This window comes from Camelus dromedarius, chromosome 25, assembly GCF_036321535.1.
Source record: "Camelus dromedarius isolate mCamDro1 chromosome 25, mCamDro1.pat, whole genome shotgun sequence".
Lineage (NCBI taxonomy): Eukaryota > Metazoa > Chordata > Mammalia > Artiodactyla > Camelidae > Camelus > Camelus dromedarius.
The window spans coordinates 1,190,641-1,213,295 of NC_087460.1; the positions used below are offsets into that span (position 1 = coordinate 1,190,641).

Below are 22,655 nucleotides of genomic sequence, written 5' to 3' on the forward strand. Positions count from 1 at the left end.
GGTTAGGCCCTCTCCATCATACAACACTGCCTCGCACAGAGGTAAGTGGTTCTATTTTTCCTGGCCATGGTGCTATCTCATTAAAGGCAGGTGAACTGTTGCTTAATACTTACTGGAACCAATTCTGAACCAGGCTAAGTAGTTGGCCTTTTACCCATCATCTCATTTAATCCTCTAGCATCTTTATGAAATGGGGTCCCATTTTATGGATGAAGAAACTCAGACTAAAGGAGATCAAGTCAATGTCGTCACAATCAAGTCACATCAGGGACAGAAACTTAAATTCAAATCTGTATCTGTCTACCTCCAAAGACCATGCCTTACCACTGTCCTACAGGACTTCACTAAAGACACAAATAGCACATTACAGCCACTGGTCATAGTAAGTTTGAAGTGAAATTCTCTGGTGTAAATATAAGAAATTTCAGCCAATATTGGCTTGAAACTTTAATGTATCATTTTCACCTTTTTTTAATCTGGGCCTCTAGCAAAAAAAAAGGGGGGAGCGGAGCTTTTATGTAATGCCCAATTTAAACAGTTCCTTAAAGTTTGTCAAGGGAAGATTTATCCCTGGAAAATTGGTCTTGTTCCTCCTTCCAGTTCAATATTACGTATTTTACCATATTCCCATTTTTATCTCTGCTGCCAAGCAAATTCAAATCCAAATTTTACTCTTAGTCATTGAGTTATGTTTCCACCTGGGAACAGAATATATGCTTCCTCCTTTTCCTCATTTTTCTTTTATATATATTTATATATATATAATTATACTTCTCAATCTTTAAAGTTACAGAAATTCTCTCTGAAATGAAATAAAATATAAATAAATTCCAAGAAAATAAAAATAACCCTTCTGTTCCACCACACCAAGGCGTCTGCACTGCCACCACTCTTCCCTGACCAAAGGAATGAGTGGGCAGTTACAACTACGCATACATGTGCACTAAACTAAAATTTCAGAACCTATACGATTAAAGTAAATATGCTACCAGTGAAAAACAACAATTAGTATACCTAATATACTAACCAAAAAATGCCTACAAAAGAAAATGAGAAAATGCAAAGTTGGCCAAAATTCAACAATTAATTTTGTGTTTTCACACTCATTATACTTTGTATGCTTTGTTTTCTAGCACATGGATGTTGTGGAAAATAGAGAAGCACACTAAGAATATGCGACATTATAAGTCAGATATGAAGAAAACTTTATATACTTGTTGTGAACTTTTGTTAAAACACATGAAATGTGCTTTCCCACAGGTGTTTTCGCCAGGCCTGAAGATATCCTGGCAGCTTCGTGAACGTAGCTTCCTGCCTCCTTGAGTCTGGACACCGACATCTAACTCAGCTAAGCGCAGCACCTCGCCAGCACACACCCCTGACACATGGTATGTATGCTCCAACAGAAAATTCAAAGCCGTGGACTACAGAAACAAATCCCCTAATCAATCCATTTTTTAACTTCTAGAACTGAAGACCAAATCACTTAGCAAATAGGGTAGGTTAGTCACTGCTAACAAACAGGTCCTGAGATAGTCAGTCTTATTTGTCTCGTTTTAGAAATAAAGGATAACATGGAGAACACACACCAAGATGACAATTTCATGCTGCAATTTTTCCAATTTACATCTCACAAAGACTTTGAAAAGGTTATTCTTAACAAAGTTAAAGCGCTTCACTAAGCAGTAGGTTCGAAAGAACATAATCCAACTTAGGTTTCAGAAAGAACATTTATTTGCTCGCCACCAGAACTGCTACAGACATGAAGAAAGCTGTGCACTCCCTACCCTCAGGAAACAGACAGTCTTCTAGGCAGTCACCCGGATTCTTTCCACAGGGGTGGCAAAAATCACACTGCCTTCAAGGCCCAGGTAGGGAATCTAAATATGTGAGTGGCTCTATCTAATGGAGTAAGTACTAGAAAGAATAACTATAGAATTTACATCCTACCTAAAAAGCAATTCTAAACCAACTTCAAAAGAAAGCTATCCAAAAACGCAAGAAATGTTTAACTGTTAATCAGGTAAAGATTGGGAAAAAAAAGAAAAGCTCACAATGGCATGGAGAAGCTAGACCTCCACATTTCTGGTGGGAGCTTATACTGCAGTGACCTTTCTGGACGGCAGTCTGGTAATATACACACATCAAAACGAAAAACATGCATTTCCTCCCACCCAGTGATTAATTAGACTCTTAGAAAGTTACCCCAAAGAGTCATCAACGGGCAACAACTGTACATACAACGCACATGTACAATATACAATAAATTTAAGCAATCTTAATATCCAGCAATAGGAATAGCACTAAATTACGGTGCGCAAAGTCGATAAAATAAGAAGAAACTATTAGAAGAACAGAGTGGATGCAAATGTACTGACCTGGAAAGCCACCCACGAATGCTGATTCTTACAGCACACAGCTATGAGCCAAGACGGCGCCATCTGCCACGCTCCCAAGTGCTATTTCTGGTTATACCTGGAAGCAAGATTCCAAGCCACAGCCTGAGAAGGGCTGGCTGGTGTCAGTGGTGCGGGTCTTCTGAGAACTGCTCACTGAGAGCCAGCTGCACCCAACATGTCCAGCAGAAATAAACACTAGCTGTCCAGCAGCGCGCAGCAGTTACAGAATAGAGTGGACCCGGGGTGGGGAGGGGGCACGGGTAAGAGCTCAGTGGTAGAGTGCATGCCTGACATGCAAGAGGTCCTGGGTTCGATCCCCAGTACCTCCACTAAAAAAAAATTTAAAAAATTAAGTGGACCCTCTGGCCTACACCGAGGAGTTTCCACAACAGCAGAACATTCACCACAAATCCAATGTGGAGATTTTCAAATTGCAACCAAATAACCCAGCAAGGAACTGGCAAAGCTGGTGAAGTCTACGGCACAGATTGGTCACGGCCACCCAGAACATCTAGATAACTTTCCTCAAGAACTGAAAGATCTGTTCTCCTACAGTTTCACCTTCTTGAGTGCAAAGCTTCCAATAACATTTTCAGATGCTTCGATCTCACTGAGAAGAGGCTTCTTCAATCAAGGCCGCTAGAGCTCTCCTTTGAACCTTTACATTGCCATATAAGCTTCTAAGACTTGATGTGCTCATTTTGTGACTGATGAGAATAAAAGTACAAAAAAAAAGAATAAACTGAACACAGTATTGCAGAACTTCACACGTTAAGGGATAGCAAGGAAACTGCAGCCAAGATATCGTTGGAAGTGATGACTGAGCACTGTAGAAGAAACACCTGAACTGATGCCAAGGCTGTCGATGATACCACGACTGCATGCTTCTCTGAGGTCACCAAAGTGCTAGCTGCTGCCCTGACATTCTTCCAAGGAAAGAGAAAACAAGCTGAACGGCTCAGGGACCCAGAACGCTGATGAGTGCACCACGGCGCAGGGGCTCCGAACACACGAAGGCTATGGAAGTACTGCAGAAGCAAAAGCAGAAAAAATCGGAAGTGTGTCACTTCCCAGCTATCCATTTGATTCATGAGCCCCAAGATTTCAGAAGAACTACTATAGCAGCCGAAGAGCTATAAAGGAGACATCTGAAGTAAGGATGGTACTCATGAACCTTGTCTCCAGACTGGCAGGAATGCATGAAGCTATTTCTCCCTCACTTCTAGCCCCTGGTGCAAAGGTTTCCGCAGCAGCACCAAAAATAAGTAACAAGATCATTCTGCTGCGCTGTGCACATTTCACACCACCTGGCAGTCCCAGAGACCATTTAGTCATTGCTCATGACCACGGCCACCCATTTTGTTATGACAAGAACTCTGGGGAAGTCATGACAGTAGGAAGCAATACTCTGGAAGAGATAAAAGCTCAATGACTGAAAAACTTCCTCAAAACCTCACCCAGTAAAACACAAAGAATGGGATGATGTGAGGAATTCCAGGGTAATACCACAGAAGCTTCAATAAAATCAAGGGTGTAAGGGTATGAAGAATTAGATGCCAAACACTGCATTCCAGGAACAGACGTTCTGGAAGGTGAGGAAGAGAATGCTGAGAACGATTAAAAACAAAAAAACAGGTGAGGAAGTGACAGCCGTAGTGAGGAGGCAGCTGTCGGTAAGTGGGTTGACATGCACCACTCTTCTGATGAAGAACAGTAAGAAGTCTCCAAGAAGCTGAAGGTAGAGGGCATGCTCGGCGGGTACAAGGTCCTAGGTTCACTGTCGCAAGTGCCTCCGTTATAGGGAAAAGGTGTTCTTCAGAGAAAAGCACTGGTGCTACAAGATAAACTTATGAAAAAAAAGAAAAATAACTAAGAAACTTCCAAGCAAGTCTTCCATTCCAAAAAAAATGCTAAATTTGTGTCATTAATCTGAATGTTAGTGAGTTAAGACTGTTTATTTGCATTAAAAAGTCCAGAAGCACTGTATTTTTAAAACCACCCCAAAAAAGCACACTGCTGAACAATGATTGGTTTGATCCCACTTTAAAAGCTCTGCAACGACAAAAAAAAAAAAAAAAAAAAAAGCCCTAACATATAGATTTTAATTTGCAATGTAACAATATTGGTTTAGCAATTGTAACAAATATGCCATGTAATGCAAGGTATTATTAATAAGGGAAAATGGAGGGTGGGTTATATATGGGAACTTTCTGTACTAACACCACAAATTTCTACAAATCTAAAACTGCTGTAAAAAATAAAGTCTATCAATTTTTTTAAAAACCTGCATGTGTAGACAGATTTGCAAATAAACATTTATTTTGCAAATAAGCATTTGCAAATAAACAGGCAAAGAGAGCGAGAAAGCTGTATTTCCAACTATTATCAGTGGTTTTCTACAGAGTGAGGCTGGGAAGAGCATAGGAAGAAATTTTACATTATATACCTCAGGACAGCCTAAGAACTTTCCACACTGAGCTGCACTCTAAGAGGCTCTGTAGCACACTGAGAGCCTAAGTCCTGGAACCATCCTGCATGGATTCAAATCCCAGCCATGCCATTAACCAGCCGACAAACTTGGGCAGTTAATCTCTCTGTGCCTCAGTTTTCTCATGTGCAACTAGGGATAATGGTATGGTTAACCCTGGAGCTGCTGCAGGTATTAAATGACTTTACTACATGTAAAGTACTAGAAAGCTATCTAGGACGTAGTAAGCGATCAATAAGTAATGCTCATCACCGCTACCACCACCAAGCATCTATTATTCCTATAATCTTTTTTTAATGCTGACTGTAAGATAAATCAAGAAAACCTGGTTCATCAAGCCCCTTTCTAGTGAGATCTTCAATGCAAAAGTTACAATTTATTCAACAGCCAAATAAAAATAATCTGAGGGTTTTTAACAGATTACAAACCAATATTTAGCAATATCATCATTCCATTTACATATAACAATCACTAACAGATTCTGTTAGGACAATCACAAAAACAAATGCCTCTAGGTGCTGTCATCCTGGACAATTTTTACTTTCTCTTTTATACTTTTCTAATTCATTTAAATTTTCTATACTGCCTCTGCATCATTCTTAATAAAGTCTGCAAACTTTTTCTATTAAAGGCCAGACAGTAAATATTTTAGGCTTTACAATCCATAGGGGTCTCTGTCCCAACTCCTCAACTCCACTGTTCACCACAAAAGCAACCACAGACAATATACAAACGAAAGCATGTGTCCATGTCCCACTAAAAACAATTTACAAGAAACAAACAAACAGGCAGCTGGCAGGGCAGGAAGCTATAAAGTTTGCCAACCCCTAAAATAAGAAACAAAATTGTTTTCTTTTTGGAAAACAAAATGTGATTTATACCAAAGAAAGTACATCAGCTAAACCGACACTATAGATGGAGGGAAAAAAATCTATTATTTATGAATAATGCAAGAATAGGGACAGAAAAACACAAACCTTTATATACAGGCTGTGGAAATCCTCCTCTCATCTTTAGTGCCCCAGTAAGAGCAAATTTGCTTTTAAGGAGCCTAAAGTCTAGATAGGAGCATACACTGCTGTGTAGGCAATTATAAATAGAAGCCAGAAGAAATATGACTTTCATATTTAAACCAATCTGGAATTTCTTCAACTTTCATAACAATTCACCACCAAGTAGCTGCCACCGGCTACTATGTTTAAGTCCCAACTACTGATGAAATGATATTAGTTTCAGATCATCACAGTCAGCACTCTGACAAATCTGTGGGAACAGATGAAACCAACTATGGACAACTAAGCATTAGAAGTGAAATTTCTATGAAGTAAAATTAATGAAAAATCAATGTATGAAATTCTAACAGAATTAGGGTCAGAAGGTGGCGAGAGAAGGCATGCACGCGGCCTTTCATATGAGGACACTTCCAAATTCAAAACTGACCAAGTTTCTGATCTCCGTCCCCAAAATAAAGCTTTTTGAGTTGGAGGAAATTATTTTTAACATTTCACTGGGAAGAGGTCAGATGACTTGAAATGTTCGTTATAACAGATTTCTTGGCGTTTTCAATGGTTTCTCTGGAGAAGGGGGAAGGGCTCTTTTGGGCAGAGAGACTTGGGAACAACCTAAGGCTGAGAAACTCAGAATCTAAATATAAGGACATTAAAAGACAATTTAACCAAAAAAAAAAAAAAAAAGTGCCTACAACCTGCAACGAAGTCAGCACAAGCGCAGCTGGACATCTGACTCCTCCTGCTGAGCGACCTCACAAGTTGTCAAAGCCCAGATGCGGACGTAAACAAGGTCCACAGCCAGAGGGAAAGGCACCTACCCGTGCCCAGGGCGGGCTCTCCGTAGAAGCCCAGACCCGCTGAGGCCGGCGAGCAGCAGCCTCCAGAGGCGAACACCCACACACGCAGCCCAGCGCGGCCCCAGAAACCCGGCCCAGGACGCGGGCAACGGCCGGAGAGGGGCGTCCCCGCCGAAGGTGCTGGGCCGGGGCCCGAGCGGAGCCCACCCCGCAGTGCGGCCGGAGAGAAGCGCGGAGGGGCGCTGCGGAGAGCCGGGAGACCCGGGACTGAGGGGAGCGGGGCCGGGGGAAGCCGGGCCGGAGGGGAGCCGGGGTTGGCGGGACCTGGAGCCGGGAGACCCGGGACTTACGGGAGCCGCGGGCGAGCCAGGCGGTGGGCGCCGGCCCGGGGGTCAGGAGGGCCGAGAGGGGGACGGACAAGCGCGCTCCCTGCCCGCGGCGCTGCCGGGACGCCCGCCCTCAGCCCCCAGCCCCCGGCCCCAGCCCCCGCCCCCGCCGGCCCGCCCGCCTTCCCTGCCTCCCTCCCTCCCCAAGACGTCGCCGTCACTCCAGAGCCTCACCAGAGCTCGCCACGCGTCTCGGGATCCTCGGAACCGCGGCCGTCAGGAGCTGAGGGGAGCGGAGGAGCCGCCCGCTGCCGCCGCCGCCGCCAATGCCGCGACCCAGCGTCCGGGAGTCTACTTGCGCCGCCGCCGCCGTGACGCGAATCGCACGAGGCGGCTTTAGCCAATGAGCGCGCTCCTCTTGCGCAGCCGCACTGGCCCAAGCCGGAAGCGTCCGGCCCGCCGCTCCCGGGCCTGGTGCAACTTGGGAGCCGCGGGTGGGTCCGGACCCCGAGCGGGCGGCGCCCCGCTCCCCGGGACACGGAAGTCCTTTCGCCTCTCTCACACCGGAAGCGGGAACCGGTGCATCGGAAGAGGCGGGGCCTCCCGGCTCGGGGACGCTTCCCGGTCTCTATGGATACGGTTTACACGCCTCAGCGTCGCGGGTGGAGTCTTCGGACGGAAATCCCGAGCGTCACCCCGCTCTTGCCCAAAACCTCACTAAGACCCTGTGGTCTGTGCCCCACGACTTCCCCAAAACGAATGTGAGCCCGCTGCTCTGTGTAACTCAGGGCGACTTTTGAAGTGGTTTAATGGAGTAGCAGAAACGAATTCAGCGATAAATCCTGCGTCCACTTGCCCAGAACGAGCGATCTTCTTCTTGCGACGTTAAGTTGAGCTCTCACTTCTTAGAAACCAGGGTCGGGTTTGATCGCATACTTACCGTATGAGAGAGAAGTCGGGTCGGCCGGTGTGGGAAGTGCTGTCTTCGCCTTCGGCTCTGAGAGGGACTGACCAAACTCTGGTTATAGTGACTAAAGGAAACCCGCGAGCTTTCGAGGACGCCTACGCCCCAGGCTTGTCCCTCCCTTGGACCACAGCAGGAGGGAAAAAGGAGGCTGGAAAGCGTCACATATCACATAACGAAAGACCTGGGGGTGGGGGGCACGGGGGCACGAGGTCCTGGGTTTAATCCCCGGTGCCTGAGGGGGTGGGGGTCACTAAAATCAGAAAGCATGAATAAGATGGTCTTAATACTGGTATCTTAGAACTAACTCCACCCAATTAAGCTCGAAAGAGATGAGATCAAGGCAGACAACCACACACGTCTGCAGCACGGCAGAAACAACACGAGCGTGTGTGCACAGCGACCTGACCCAGGACACCAAGTCACACAGGGCAAAGATGAGCACAGGACCCACAGGCTGAATAAGAGGTCCAGTAAAGACACCAGGGATACATAAACACAGCCTGTTCAAAGATCTCAAACCTTTTCTGCAACATTTCAGTGAAGGTTGACAAAAGCTTTGACAAAACAAAGTGCTGTACTCCTGGACGCTTCCCCTGAAACAGTCCTTTGGGGGCTAAAATACGTGTGAAAGAATCTTTTTCCCACCGAGATTTCACCTCCCACTCCCTGTCATCTAAACCCACTCCCACATCACTACCACCAGTTCCTCGTGCTCCCGATGGAGAAACAAGCCACATCACTTCCTCAGAATGCTCACACCTTCTCAGCTAATGAAGACGATGCCACCACACCAGGCCTGAGGGACAGTCCCTTGAGTGCCACATCCATGGATGGCTTCCCCCATCTCTCTTACCCTAAGGTCACCATTAAATGTTCCAAAGCAGATTTTTCAGGCCTCTCTCCCCAGCTGTACTTCAGTTACTAACCTTTATATGTTGTCTTCTGACTAGCCGTCCAACAACCAAGGGAGGGCAATTCAGTAAAATTCTGCATCCTCAGTGTCAGCTTGGAAGTTTAAAATCTCTGTTCTCCCTATTCCGAGGATGTCACACTTCTCCACAGGAGGGTGGAGTACTTCCTCTCCGGCAGCACCCAGAAAAGGGTCCTGTCCACCACTACTCCCCAGACTAGTCACCACCAACAGTGGCCTGTGGCACAGCCAGTCTTACGTGGTCATCTCTACAATTATCACTGGTTGTTGACAAGAAACTCATCCCTGGGTGACGAATCTTCATAACTCAGTTGGGGCCATCCCAGAATGAGGCGTCAGTGATGCTGCAGTATGTGCCTGAGATGGTGATGCTGGACTTGCTCTGGGGACAGACTCAGCCTGCATTGTGATGTTACGTCAACAGCCAATGGGAACTGAAGAGGTATCCCCAGCGACAAGCAAGCAAAGGTGCAGCTTTCAAATTCTAAAGAGTAAAGAAAGTCCTCTAGGCCCCATTGTGAATTTAAGCTCTAGGTCACAATTGGTTTTGTTGCTTCTCCTATAACGAAAAGAGAAGTTATTTCATTTCTTATTTTTCTTTCTTTTTAAATTTTTTCCTTGGATAGTCTTTTTTGAGATGAATATTATTTTTTATTTAATTATTTGTGGGAAGAGGTAATTAGACTTTTTTTTAAATGGAGGTGCTGGGGATTGAACCCATGACCTCATGTATGCTAAGCACACAGTCTGTCACTGAGCTATACCCGCCCCCATTTATTGTTTTTCTAATCAGAGCAATTTCTATTTTTACAATGAAAAAAAGACAAATTATTCCATCTACAGCTGTTCAAAAAAAATTACAAAGGGAAATTAACATCTTCATTATTACAAAATGCTTAAAACCAACCTAAACTCTTTTCTCTGCCAATATAAGCTTTTGAAATATAAACTTAGAACCAAGGGGGAAAATCTGGGCAAAGTGGAAGATTAACTGTAAAAAAAGATAAGCCAAGAAAAAAAGAGCAAGAAATAACAAATCAGTCCCTGTGTTTGTCTCATATGTATGTTGTAGGAGAGAAAAAATTTCTTTCTACCCTCTTAGGTTCTGTGGCTGGCCTAAGCATTAAGCTGGCATTGTTAGGGAAACGACAGGCCAGTCAAGAAACAAGCACCACTCGGAGGGTTGGAGTACTCAGATGTATTACGCCTGCGGGCTCAGAGGGGCTTCTGCTCCGAAGCTCTGAGCACCTCCAAGATGTGCGCATGAGGTTTCATAGGGTTAATTACAAGCTGGGGGTATTTGGCCAATTGGCATGGAACAGCTTTAGCAGCATCATTATCACAAAAGTAGAGGCAGGGAGGCAGCAAACCAACATTTCAAGCCCAGATATGTCTCTCTGAAAATTCAGCTGGCTAGCAAAAAACATGAGCAGGGAATCAGCAAACCGATACTTATTAACTTAGATTTACGAGTAGGCTCAGCCCGGCTTTTCCTTCACATGATCAACTCCCAGTCTCTGATGGTAAGAATGTTCTACCAAATCATCATGTTGTACTTAAATTTATACAATGTTCAATGTCAGTTATATCTCAGTAAAGTGGGGAGGGGGAAAAAAAAGAATGTTCTCTTCCTGGTACAAGGAGTTACCTTTTCCGTGGGAAGTATTATGACCTGCTTTTAGGTAGAAAGGAGGAGGACAGAGAGCCCTTCCTGTATCTGCTGTTCCCAAGTGCCCTTGGCTCAAAATAATCCAGATGCCAAAGTGGCATATTTGGGGTTGTGTGATCTGAATCCTTTCAGTGTAAAACAGATAGTCAAATGCAGCCAGCTAATTGGACTCTGAAGCATTGGGATTGGATGGGCATTAGCTGCTTTGAAACTAATCTAGTCATCTCTACAGCAAAATTAGAGGGGCTTACATAAATGTCTGTATTCTGGCTTAACTGCATTGAAACTGATATCAAATTGCTATACTGATTTTTAAAAATCACATTAATCTTGGATTGGAAAGTTTCCATGGAGTTCAGTTTAAACACTTAGAGAAACATCACAACACACTAAATTCCCATCTGTCTCGTGTTGTGGGACAAAGAACTCAGGACAAAGTAGGGCCAACCTTCTTGTAACTGCATAAATTACACTGGCAACTCCTCCGACGCCGGGGAGGTAACACGGCTCTGGGGAGTGAGCCTGAGAGCTTCCTGCCCGGCTGTGCTGCGGACTCACACGTCCAGCTGCGGTCCGCGCGTTAGCCCTCACCCGCTCAGGCGTCTTCATCAATGAAGTGAAGATGCCCGTCCATGCATTTTTCAAATGGACAGAAAGGAAACACCCTGCCCGTGGGAAGGGGTAGAAAGGAGGTCTGGGAACTAAGAAGACGTCACCTTGATCAGTAATATGTTCATTCCGTCTGTAAGAGAAAAGATAAAGCAAATCACAAAATGCTAAACGTGTATTAATCCTGGGCGATGTGGACCTGGACGTGTGTGAGCGTCTTTTCTAAACAGCTTTGCAGTTCATAAAGATAGGCTCCGTTGACGTTTACATGCAATAAGATGCACCAGTGTTTTGTGTATAAACGAATTCCTCCCATCAAGTTAATTAACATATCCACACCTCTGTATTAACTTTTTTTTTTTTTTTTGGTGAGAACATTTAAGTTCTACTCTCCTAGCAAATTTCACTTATACAATCCAATGTTATCAACCATCGTCACCACGTTTCACATTAGATCCTCACACTTACTCCTCTTACAGCTGAACGTCTCTCTCCCTACATCCCCACCCCGAGCCCCTGGAACCCAGTCTCCTATGGCCTTTATTAGGCTGAAGTATATTTCCCCCATACCAAGTTTGTTGAGTTTTTATCATGAAAGGATGCTGAATTTTGTTCGTTGCTGCTTCTGCATCTATTGAGATGATCATACGGTTTTTACCCTTCATTCTGTCAATGTGGTCTATCACATTGGTTAATCTGTGAATGTTAAACCATCCTTGCATACTTGGAATAAATAACTCTTTTAATGTACAGCTGAATTTTGTTTGCTTGTATTTTGTTGAGGATTTTTGCATCTATGTTCATTCTGGATACTGGCTTATAATTTTCCCCTGCAGTGTCCTTGGTGATGCTGGCTTTGTAAAATGAGTTTGGAAGTGTTCCCTCTTCTTCTGTTTCTTCAGAAGAGTTTAAAAAGGACCGGTATTAATTCTTCTTTAAATGTTAGAATGATCCAATGAAACCATCTAGTTTGTTGAGAGGCTTTTGATTACTGATTCAGTCTCCTTGCTAATAATTGATATGCTCAGATTTTCGTATTTCTTCATGATTCAGTCTTGGCAGGCTGTACGTTTCTAGGAATTTATCCACTTCTTCTAGGTTGTCCAATAAGTTGGTGTGTCATTGTTCGTAGAAGTTTCATGAGCCTTTGTATTTGTGTGGAATCAGAAGTAATGTCTCCCCTTTAATTTATAATTTTGAGTCCACTCTTTTTTTTTTTTTGGAAAGTCTACCTAAAATTTGTCTATTTTGTTTATCTTTTCAAAAAACCAGTGCTTAGTTTCACTGATCTTTTCTGCTGACTTTTAGTCTTTATTTCATTTATTTTCATGCTGATCTTTCTTATTTTCTTCCTTCTACTAACTTTGGGCTTCGTTTGTTCTTTTTCCAGCTCCCTCAGGTGCAAAGCTAGGTTGCTTAATTCGAATTCTGTTTTCTTAATGTAGGTGTTTATTGCTATAAACGTCCCTCTTGGAACTGCTTTTGCTGCACTGTGTAAGTTTTGATATGTTTTGTTTCCATTTTCATTTGTCTCAAGATATTTTTTAATTTCTGATTTCTTCTTTGACCCCTTGGCTGCTCATCAGCAAGTTGTTTAATATCCCCAGAAAGGTTTGGGTTTGCCATGTTGTGTGCTGTTTCCAGATGTTTTGTCATTTCTTTGTTCCTCTCCTGTCTCCTCCTTTGTGATCTGATGACTTTCTCTGGTGGTATGTTTTGATTTAGTTTCTATTTCTCTTGTTTATTAATTGAAGTACTGTTGATTTACAATGTTGTGGTGATTTCCAGTGTACAGCATAGTGATTCAGTTACACGTATATATTCTTTTTCATTATAAGTTATTTCTCTTTATCTTTTGTGTCTACTATACGTTTTTGTTTTGTGGTTACCATGTGGCTTACATAAAACTTCTATAACTGGCTGTTTTAAGCTGATAACAACTTACCTTCAAACATACAAAAACTCTGCACTTTTACTTCTCCTCATATTTCGTATGATTGATATCAAAATTTACATCTAAAAATGTGTAAATGTGAAGCCTTACCCTCAGGTAAGCAGCAGCTTCAAAGTGTGCAAATGGACCCCTTTCAGGGAAAGACTGGGAGACGCCGGCTTGCTCTGCTCTAGGCCCTGGGGGAGAACCAGGCAATGACTGCTTCTGTGTTTGCCAAAATCTTGTGGGTCTTGTGGGTGGAAGCCTTACCGCTTTCAGGGCTAGGTGTTTCAGGGCCTCATCCCTTGAAGGGGAGGCTTGAAAGGTGGGTACTAAATGTCGGGCTCAACCCTTTGTTCCTCAGAGAGAAGCTGAGAATTCGGGGTGCGCTACCACTGCAGGCGCTGTCAGGGGGTGGGGCTCATGGTGAGTGAGACAGGAGGGGAGGGGGCAGGGCACAGCCACTCAAGGAAGGACAGCAATTTAACACCAAAATGGCGGAAGATTCAACTCCCAGTTGGCCTTGAGGATTGAGAGGTTTAACTTCTAGCAGACCTTGAGCTTGTTATACGCTCACTGTAACAGCGTGATAAACAACATGCCCGCAGGCGCCGCGACAGCCCCAGGGCTGACCGCAAAAGGCCAAGGAACTGTCGTGGCCCAGTCCCTGGGATTCCCAGCCCCTTCCCCAGGGCGGTTGGATTGATCCCACCTGTAGGCGTGTGACGCTACTGAGCCCAGAAGAACTGGCAACACCACGCCTAGAGGCCTTTCTCGCTCCCTCCCCTTCGGAGACGCCCGCCCTCTTCTGTGTGTCTCTGCGGAGTGTGCGCCTGCTTTCACTCTGACCTGAGCACCCAGCCCCCACACCTCTTTCCTGGCCTTTCTCCTGCCTTACACTCTATGCAGCGCATCTCTCTCTAAATAAATCTACCTTACCTCAACGGTGGCCCGCACCTGAATTCTTTCCTGTGCGAAGCCAAGGACCCACACCCGGCGGGGCACGTCCCAGGGGCTCAGCCGAGACCTGGGACTCGGCCCTCCTCACGCCCCACACCCGTTTCCCTGCATCAGCAGTGTGTCTCAGCCTTTCCTGCCCATTTTGATGAGTGTGTTTTCTCGTTGGCCTGAAGGGCAGTCTCTGGACCTCCTCAAGAGGTAACCTTCCTTCTTAATCTTGTAAGGGGTCACAGGTGACCCATGACCCACTACTTGCCTGTACCTGTAGATGTGGATTTTGTAAACTGTCAATAATACATCATTTGACATGGCCAAGGCAGGGGTCTTCTGGCACTCCAAAACTAATTTTTGTGCACACAGAGAGAGCCAGCAGAAGGTAAGTTCTTACTATGTCAGTCAGTCTCCTGGGTCCCTGAACAAGAGTGGTAAGAGTTTTTCTCTAAAATTAGACTAGCAGGAGAAAATATTTGTAGGGCTAGCTCCATGGATCCTTTGGCTTGGAAATACTTCTAAATTGTTCAAATTTCAGAGCGCCCTCGTCTTAATACTTCTGTGCCTTTTTTAATTGGTATGCAGAAGGCCCAAAAGTCTTCAAAATTCCCAGACAGCCTCAGTGAAGGGTGTGCTGCAGAGGCGAATGAACGACTGATGACGTAGAAGGTCCCTGGAACCACTGATGGTTGTCCGCCTTCGAGTCCTCATTCTCCTCATCCTCTGTCTGAATTTCCTTTCCACTCTGAGGACATTAGTCAATGGTTCCCTTCAGAAATGGGGCCACTCGTCTGGCTAAACTGGCTATAGCTGGTATTCAGAGCCTGATAGTAATTTGGGGGGGGGGCCTTCTCCCCTAAGCTAAAGAGGGGACGCGAAACGCTCCAGCAGAGTGAACGGGGTGTGTCGCTTCTTTACCATTAAGGCGGCCACCCAGCTCTGTGAGGAACTACAAAGAGCTGTCCTTGTTTCACAAATCTGGTCTTTCCAGGACCAGGGGTGTGGCTTCAGAAACAATTCAAAGCCCACCAACTCTTTTACCACTGCCGAGCCCTCCCCTATTCATCCTGTAAGGTTTCTAAAAACAATTCTGGCCTCTGGGGACCACAGGTCCTCCTGGGGGGAGGTGCGTTTCTCCTCCCGTGCCTTTGAGATGCAAATACTCTACCTGGTCTTCTCCTGGAAGTCTTATCTCAGGCCATCTTTCAGAATGTTCCTTTTAGGAAGATAAGGCTTATCTAAAGGGAAAAACAAAAGGGGGATAGTAAGTAACCTGGAACTTGACGAAAGGGTCAGACAGAAGGACTTAGCCATCCAGACGGGTGACCCTGGCGTGTTCCACCTGCCAGAAGCCCAGTTTGCATCCAATCTCCTTTGCAACTGGTGGGTTTTACCTTCCGCTACTGGATTCATGGCTGAAAGCTTGGAACGCAGTCTCCGCCCCTGTGTCTGTGTCTACACGTGTGTGTTGTAGCTGCACGGCGCTGCCACCATTCACTTGCGAAAGGGCCCTGTTTAGTTGAGTTAAAGAAAATGAAATGCTGATACAAACACTCAGCGACAATAAGAAACCATCCCAAGTGGGTTTCAGGTTCACATGTTCTAGGATTGACTAATGAACGAAAACAAGTGTCAGTTTGCTGGTTTTGCGGATGCAGGCCTGTCTTTAGAGTCACCTACATTAAACACAAGACTTCCCCTGTGCCTACGATGGGCAGGAATCTGACTGAGAGAGCAGAAGCTCCCTAACAAAATGGCCTCACTGGTGCTGAGGCCGTTTGTGCTGTCGGCTGGTGCACGCTGGCACGTCTTGTGTTCCCTTCCGTTCACTTGCTCAGCCGCGTCCTAGGTCAGCCCCCAACCTTCCCTATACATTCTTTACCCAGAGGCTGTGTTCCGGGAAGGTCAGGGGCTGATGACCTCAGAAGAACAGACAGACCCTAGGTTTTCCATGACGCAGGATGGACTTACCAAGATTAAGAACACAGCGCCCACAAGCCGCCCCGATTCTTATCGCTTTTCTGTTCCATCCAGTTTTTCTATTAAACCCCAAGATCTCAACCCCAAGATGGATTCAGAATCGCTAAGCTGTTAGCCTGCTGGGACTCCCCTTCGCCTGGCAAAGCAATATATCTGCTCTTGTCTGATTCTCCCAAAACTCTGTTTCCGAGTCTGAATTCATTTTGGGGGGCACAGAGGCCAGTATTTTTGGCAACAAAACTAGATCTTATTCCTGTTACAAAATTTGCCAGCAAGAAAAATGACTTGTGGTGATGAAGCTGTTAGGTAAATAAAATAGAACTAAATGAGACAAGAGCTTTTAGGTAAATTCTTAGGAAAAATTATGTTTTGGGAACGTCTGTCTAAAACAGTCTCTACAGATCTTGGTAACTTGAACTTTGGAGTTTTGCTAAATTAAGTTAAATGACGAGAATTCATTGAGAACTTGTGTCCTGGGCTACTGTCCTCTGTAAGACACTGGGTAAACCCTCCTCACAGGCCTTACACTGTGCATCTTCCCCTAGTCCCCAGTTAGTGAAGCCCAGCAGGACCCTGTGGGGTCCTCTCTGGCACATACCCTTTCCATGGCCCCCATTTCTTGTCTGGAGGAAACAGGCTCCATTCAGCCTCCCGGATCTTCCCTGAGCTCCAAAGGGCAGATTCAAACAGTTGCTAATCAGGGAAGGGAGGGAATGCAGAAAGAAAGGAGGGGCAGTCAAGAAACCTTAAAGCAGGGTCCTGCTCCCCACTCAAGGGACACACATAACAATATATCTTTGAGTTCTTCCACAGCAACTAAGATCTCCAGGTGGAGGGCCTCCCTGTTACCTCACCACCGACTAATCAGAGAAAGTCTGCACACAGTGGACGAGAAGGAAGACTGATACCCTCCCCGAAATGAGTCTCCCTTTAAAAACTTCCACGGTCCAGCAGACTCTTCAGAGGTGCTTCTTGGACATGAGTCTGCCTTCTCCCCAGGTTTCTGGACTCCTGAAAAAAGCAAACTTTCCTCTCCAACCAACACTTGTCTCTTGGCTTTTTGAGTATTGGCTTTTGAGGAGCCAGCAGCTAAACCTGAGTTCAGTAACATTAGTATCATCTCTGTGTAGTTTTAATCTGCCTTTTCCTGATGACAAATGATGTTGAAACTTTCATTTGCTTATTGGCTATTCTTTTCTTTTGTGACGTGTCTGTTCAAATGTTGCCCATTCAAAGGAAAAAAAGAAAAAAGGATTGTTTCCCTTCCTATTATTGAGTTGTAAAAGTTCTTTGCCTACAAGCCTTTTGCCCAAATAAGAAACAAGCAGAAAATATTTTTCCAGGTTACATAATATTTCAAAGTTACAAAGGTTTGTCTCCATTTAGTCTCCCATTTGCTGTGAGGATGGAAACAGAAACACAAACATTTTCTTTACTTTAAAAACAGAGTAATAAAGCTTTGTGTTAGAAGGGACAAATACTGAGAAAAAAAACGGGAAATAGAGGTGAAAATCAAGGAAAAAATAGTTTCATTAGTAATTTAGAAGCACCTGTGAGTTAAAAAATCTGTCTGCTTTTTATTAAAGAAAAATTCAAGACAGCATCTGCTCTGCTCAGCGACCACGTACGTGGTCACCCACACACAGAAAACAGTGAACCGGAAAAAAAAATTTGTTGTGCTAAACTTTAAAGTTAATAATACAAAGAAGTTTATTAACCTTTAACTATCTTGATGTACAGCTGAACCCAGAACTTACCACTAGGTGCTTAGTCAGGGTGATTGTATAAGAATTCTCCCATCAGGTTCCCTGGGAGGAATCCTGAACCCGGGGACTTGCAGTTCAGGAAGTGACAGTTTGCAGAAACAAGCTCCAAGAGCAGGCATTGACTTGGAGGGGTAGGGAGTACAGCTCAGCGCTAGAGCGAGTGCTTAGCAGGCAGGAGGTCTTGGGGCCAATCCCCGTACCTCCATTAACCAAAACAAACAAACAAACAAACAAAAAACCCAAAAACTGGCATTTACTGTGGAGAGCATAGGACTGATCTGGAACTGAGTTCCAATGAATGCGACCCAACAGCCACTGAGGGTGGGGCTGTGGGCGGGGGTGGTTCTCCTGGAATGTCTACCCTCCTCCCCTCCGCTTTCTCTGGTTAATGCCCCATCAGGCAAGTTTAGCCAGGCCTGGGTGCCTGTGACAGGCCCCAAGCCCGAGGAGACTAGGAGAGGAGAGGGAGAAAGAACAAGAGAGTGGGCGCGACAGGACAGCCGGGGGCGCGGGGGCCGCCCCACGCTCACTGGGAACAGACGGACCCTGTTTCTTCTCCCCGAGCATATGCGCAAGGTAGTCAGAGCTTTTCACCCTCTCGTGGCAAAATCAACACCTGGACGGCTTGTTAAGGGTGTTGATTCTCAAACTCTGTCCCCCCTTCACAGGGTCCTGTCCTCAAAAGGACCCACACTTGGCTCAGAATTTCAGGAGGACATTAAACCAAGCGTGGGTCCATTGGATCTGAAGGCGGGCGGACTGCCAGCCTCTGAATAAAATCACTTGGCGCAGTATCTACTTGGCACTCTGGGAGCAGGGTTCCCCCGAGTGTGGGTGTTTCCAGAGGCAGAGCCCAGGGAGAGATGCAGCCGTCCTCACAAAAAGCAGATTCCTGGGGACAGCGGCTGCGGGGACTGGTAATTACTTGTGCAAGGGGGGTACAGAGAAAACTAGCGACCTCAAAAATAATACATGGGGAAAACGTCACTCTCAGGTGTTTGAGGGAGGGCCACATCGGCCCAGCACAGGGGGATGGGGGGGAGGGCAGAGCTCCATGGTAGAGCGCACGCTTAGCATGCACAAGGCCCTGGGTTCAATCCCCAGTACCTCCATTAAAAAAATAATAATAATAAATAAGTAAGTAAACCTAATTACCCCCTCCCCAAAAAACCATTTAAAAAAATAAAAAGGGGAATAGGTAACTGTGAAAGTCAATTCTCTAAAGAAAGCTTTGCGCTCACACAGGGACCTCTTGTCTGTGTGGCCCACTGTTGTCTATGACAGTGTACCGCTAATAAACTCCTCAAAAAAGAAAAGAAAAGAAAACTTTGGTCCTTGAAAGCTGGAAAAAGTTAAAGGCTTTTGGAACGAATTCTAATCTAATCTCCTTCGACTAACCGTTTCAGCAGTGGCTGTCAGCAGGTGGAGACGTGGACTTAAAGAAAGCGTTTCTCGGGCTGTTGGAGTATTTTGCGGGAGAGCTGGGAGACAGGAGCTTTAGGACCACAAATCAAAAGCCCCGTTTCTGCGGGAAGGGTATAGTCAAGTGGTAGAGTGAATGCTTAGTGTGGATGGGGTCCTGGGTTCAATCCCCAATGCCTCCATTATAGTAAATAGACAAATAGACCTAATGCCCTCCCCACACCAAAAAACAGCGTCCCATTTCCCCACCCACTGTTTGCTCGTTGTTTTGTTTTTTGGGGCAGAAGTAATTAGGCTCATGTATTTAATGGAGGTGCTGGGGCTTGAACCCTGTGCATGCCGAGCACATGCTCTACCACTGAGCTGCGCCCTCCCCTGTCACCCGTTGTTTATCTCCAGAGGAGCATCAACAGTGCACGTTCCATGGGGTCAAAAGCAGACCCATGTTCCTCAACAGATGTGGAGAGAGAGGCAGGAAGGAGAGGAGGAGGGCAGCTGTCTCGATGCCTTTTAGCCATGAGCTCAATATGACCGCAGAAGTAATCATCCAGCTTCTTTTTCACGGCATCCACTCACTCACTCACTTATTTCACAAGATTTGTGGAGTTTTTACTCTGGGACAGCAACTCTGCCATGGCCTCCAGGGCATGAGCTTAAAAGTGACGCTGGAACAAACACCCCAAACGTGAACTACGAGGAACGCCAGCTGTCACCTGGCGAACAAAAACAGCTCTTAGAGACGCAGGTGAAGGAACCCAGAGAGGTTAAAGGAAAACCCATACAGATGTTGCAAATTTGGGGAGGGAGTGGCAGGCAATCTTCGCCTTCCTGTCCCGAATGACTCCCTCAGCCCCGCCCACGCTGTGGTCACTGGCTCTCAGGTCAAGTTGTTCGAGTTCTTCAACAAACTTCGTAGCTTCCTGGTCCTACTGCTGCTGAGTTTACTCATCAATTAACATGAAACATACATCTCCAACAGGCTGCTGTTCAGTTCAGTTCAGCCACGTAGTAACTAAGTTATAATCCAGTCCACAGCAGTTTGGGGAAGGGAGTCTCACACACGGGACGTGGATGAGAGTAACCTTAGAACACGCCAGGGCGACGTGAAGACAAGCGCAAACCCAGTGGGTCGCTGCCGCGCCGATCAGACGCATGACCCAGGAGGGATGGGCGACCAAACTGGCCCTCTAAAACCCTGGAGGTGGGAAGTTCAGAGCGGTGATTTTAGAAGATGTTGGTAACAGCAAAAGGAAACAACAGGACATCACCGAAGCTGTGCCGCTGCCAAGAGCAGCTGCTTCTGCTCCGTCGAGCTGTGCACCTCCCTGTTTTACTCCACTTCCCTGTTTTAAAACCATTTTCCAAACCACACTGATGGGTGCTTTTCAAGCCTGGGTGCCATCATAGGAGAGCGCCGGCTGGCCCCGCGGCTGATGAGCATACCTCGTAAACAGCAAGCCAAAGAATCCAGAATGCTGCGGAAAACGCAGCCTCTGTTCCCAATAGTGGAAGTGGGAGTCAGAGTCTGCGGAGGATGGAACAGAACAGCAGGTAGAGGGAGTCACGCAGGCTAAGGCCTTAAAGACTGAGTTCATCTTGGGGTTGGGGGCTTGAGGTTTCCTAGAAAAAGACTGGTTGGAACAGAAGAGGTGACAGCAGTCAGGGCGTTGCACGGCGTGTTGCATTCTCATCATCTTGACAAGAACTTGCTGTTGTCGTGGGGGAACTTGGGGGCGCCTGCCCGTTTTCTTGAGGTTCAGTCCAGGACCTTCTTTCAAGCCCTCTAGGATAAAAGGATGAAGTATTCTAAGAAAAGAGAGCCCAGCGAGGGGAGCAGGTTAGTCATAAGGTCCGTCTGGCCGGAAGTGCAGGCCTGAGCAACTCAGCAGCCATCTTGTTAGTCTTCTCTTCTTCCAATAACGCCGCTCCGTTGGAAAGCAGCGTAGCTCCAGAGAGTGCTGTTGGTGTCCACGTGGGCCCCAGCCTGGTCAGTAACTACGACCACGCGTGGTCATTTCAGCAGCTCTGAGCCTTTGTCAGACTCTACCCCCCGTTAAGGGGACCTTCTTCTTGGGCTACTGCAGTAAGTTCCTCATTAAGCCCCCTGCCATCAATCTCACCGCTCTCCACACTATTCAGGAAACTGCCGCCGAGACTAACCTTCCAAACGAATGAAAGAGAAATGACCTACCGATAAATGCCACAACGTGGGTGAACCTTGAAAACTTCACGCCTGGGGAAAGAAGCCAGACGTAAGGCCACATGTGACACAATTTCATTTGTAGGCAACGGCCAGTATAGGTAAATCCGTGGAGACAGAAAGCAGGTAAGTGGGTGCCCCAGGCTGGGGAAAGGAGGGCTGGAGAGTGACCGTTAAGGGGTGTGGGATTCCTTCTGGGGCGATGAACACGTTCCAGAATTAGATGGTGATGATGGTTGCACAACTTTGCGAATATACTAAGGACCCCTGAACCGTCCACCTTAAACTGGTAAATTACATGGCCTATAAATTACATCTCAGTGAAAAACAGAAACAGCGACAATTAAAAAGTCTTACCATGTCCAGGCAGGGAGGGATCTTAAATATCACCTGGTCCAACTGGGTTGGTTTAGAGAGAAGGAAATTGAGGTCTAGGGGGAAGAAGAGACTTGTCAAAAGTGACTCACAGCTGGTAGCTTCGGGGCGAGCACGGCAGAGGCGGCGGGCAGGACCTCTGATGCCAGGGAAGTGCCTCTTCTTTTTTCTCAGTTCTTTAACATGGACAAAAATCCTCAATCGTGAACAAAAATAGAGCAAACCCTGCCAGTTCCCTGTGTCCGTAACCCAGTTTTGTTCTGTTTTTAACTGAAGCACAGTCAGTTACAGTGTGTCAATTTCCGGTGCACAGCACTGTGTCCCAGTCATGCATACACATACGTGCACTCGTTTTCATATACTCATAGCCCAGTTTTCGTTATAATCAGTACACAACCAGCTTTATTTCACCCGTGTCCTCATCCACTTCCTCGCCTCCCAGATTATTCTGACGCATACCTCAGTCATCATATTGGTCATACATAAATACTGTAATAGGTGCGTGTTCTCATATATTTTACTTACATGATCTATTGCTCACACACACATATATGCACATGCCCACAAATAGAAAGATAGAAGAAATAGCAAAGACATAGGTAAAACTTCAGATAAATCTAAATATGCATTCACTGTATACACATATAGTATGTTGATAACGAATATATATAAAGAAAATGGAACTGAGGTACCTCAGAAAACAGCAGGTAGGACAGGACGGTGTGTATACATCCAAGGGTGCTAAGTCTCTTGTGTTTTTCAGGAGGAGGTGAGGGGTGCTGAGGAACATGATGAGCTCCTGCGCAGCGACTAGAACACACGTACAGCAATG

The 22,655-nt window shown here is 45.8% G+C and overlaps 1 protein-coding gene, 1 long non-coding RNA gene and 1 pseudogene across 5 annotated transcripts in view; 1 reads left to right on the forward strand and 2 right to left on the reverse strand.

Moving 5' to 3' along the window:
* ADIPOR2 (adiponectin receptor 2) overlaps positions 1-8,932 on the reverse strand; it is a 44,256-nt gene extending 35,324 nt beyond the window's left edge. For 2 of the 4 annotated variants that reach the window (XM_031444398.2, XM_031444393.2), the window contains exon 1: positions 7,255-7,401. The gene's annotated coding sequence lies outside the window, so the exon portion shown is untranslated. Of the gene's footprint in view, positions 1-7,254; positions 7,402-8,913 lie in introns of those variants that run through there. The other 2 variants (XM_064478862.1, XM_031444399.2) reach the window with 2 other exon arrangements.
* On the forward strand, positions 2,692-4,682 carry LOC105102953 (protein SDA1 homolog; annotated as a pseudogene).
* Positions 8,933-9,521: 589 nt separating the features above from the next.
* Positions 9,522-22,374, reverse strand: LOC116150395 (uncharacterized). The gene is made up of 3 exons (XR_010377758.1): positions 21,806-22,374; positions 15,249-15,318; positions 9,522-11,329 (listed from the first exon to the last, which is right to left on the reverse strand). It is a non-coding gene; the product is annotated as an uncharacterized LOC116150395 (long non-coding RNA).
* Positions 22,375-22,655: the final 281 nt, after the last annotated feature.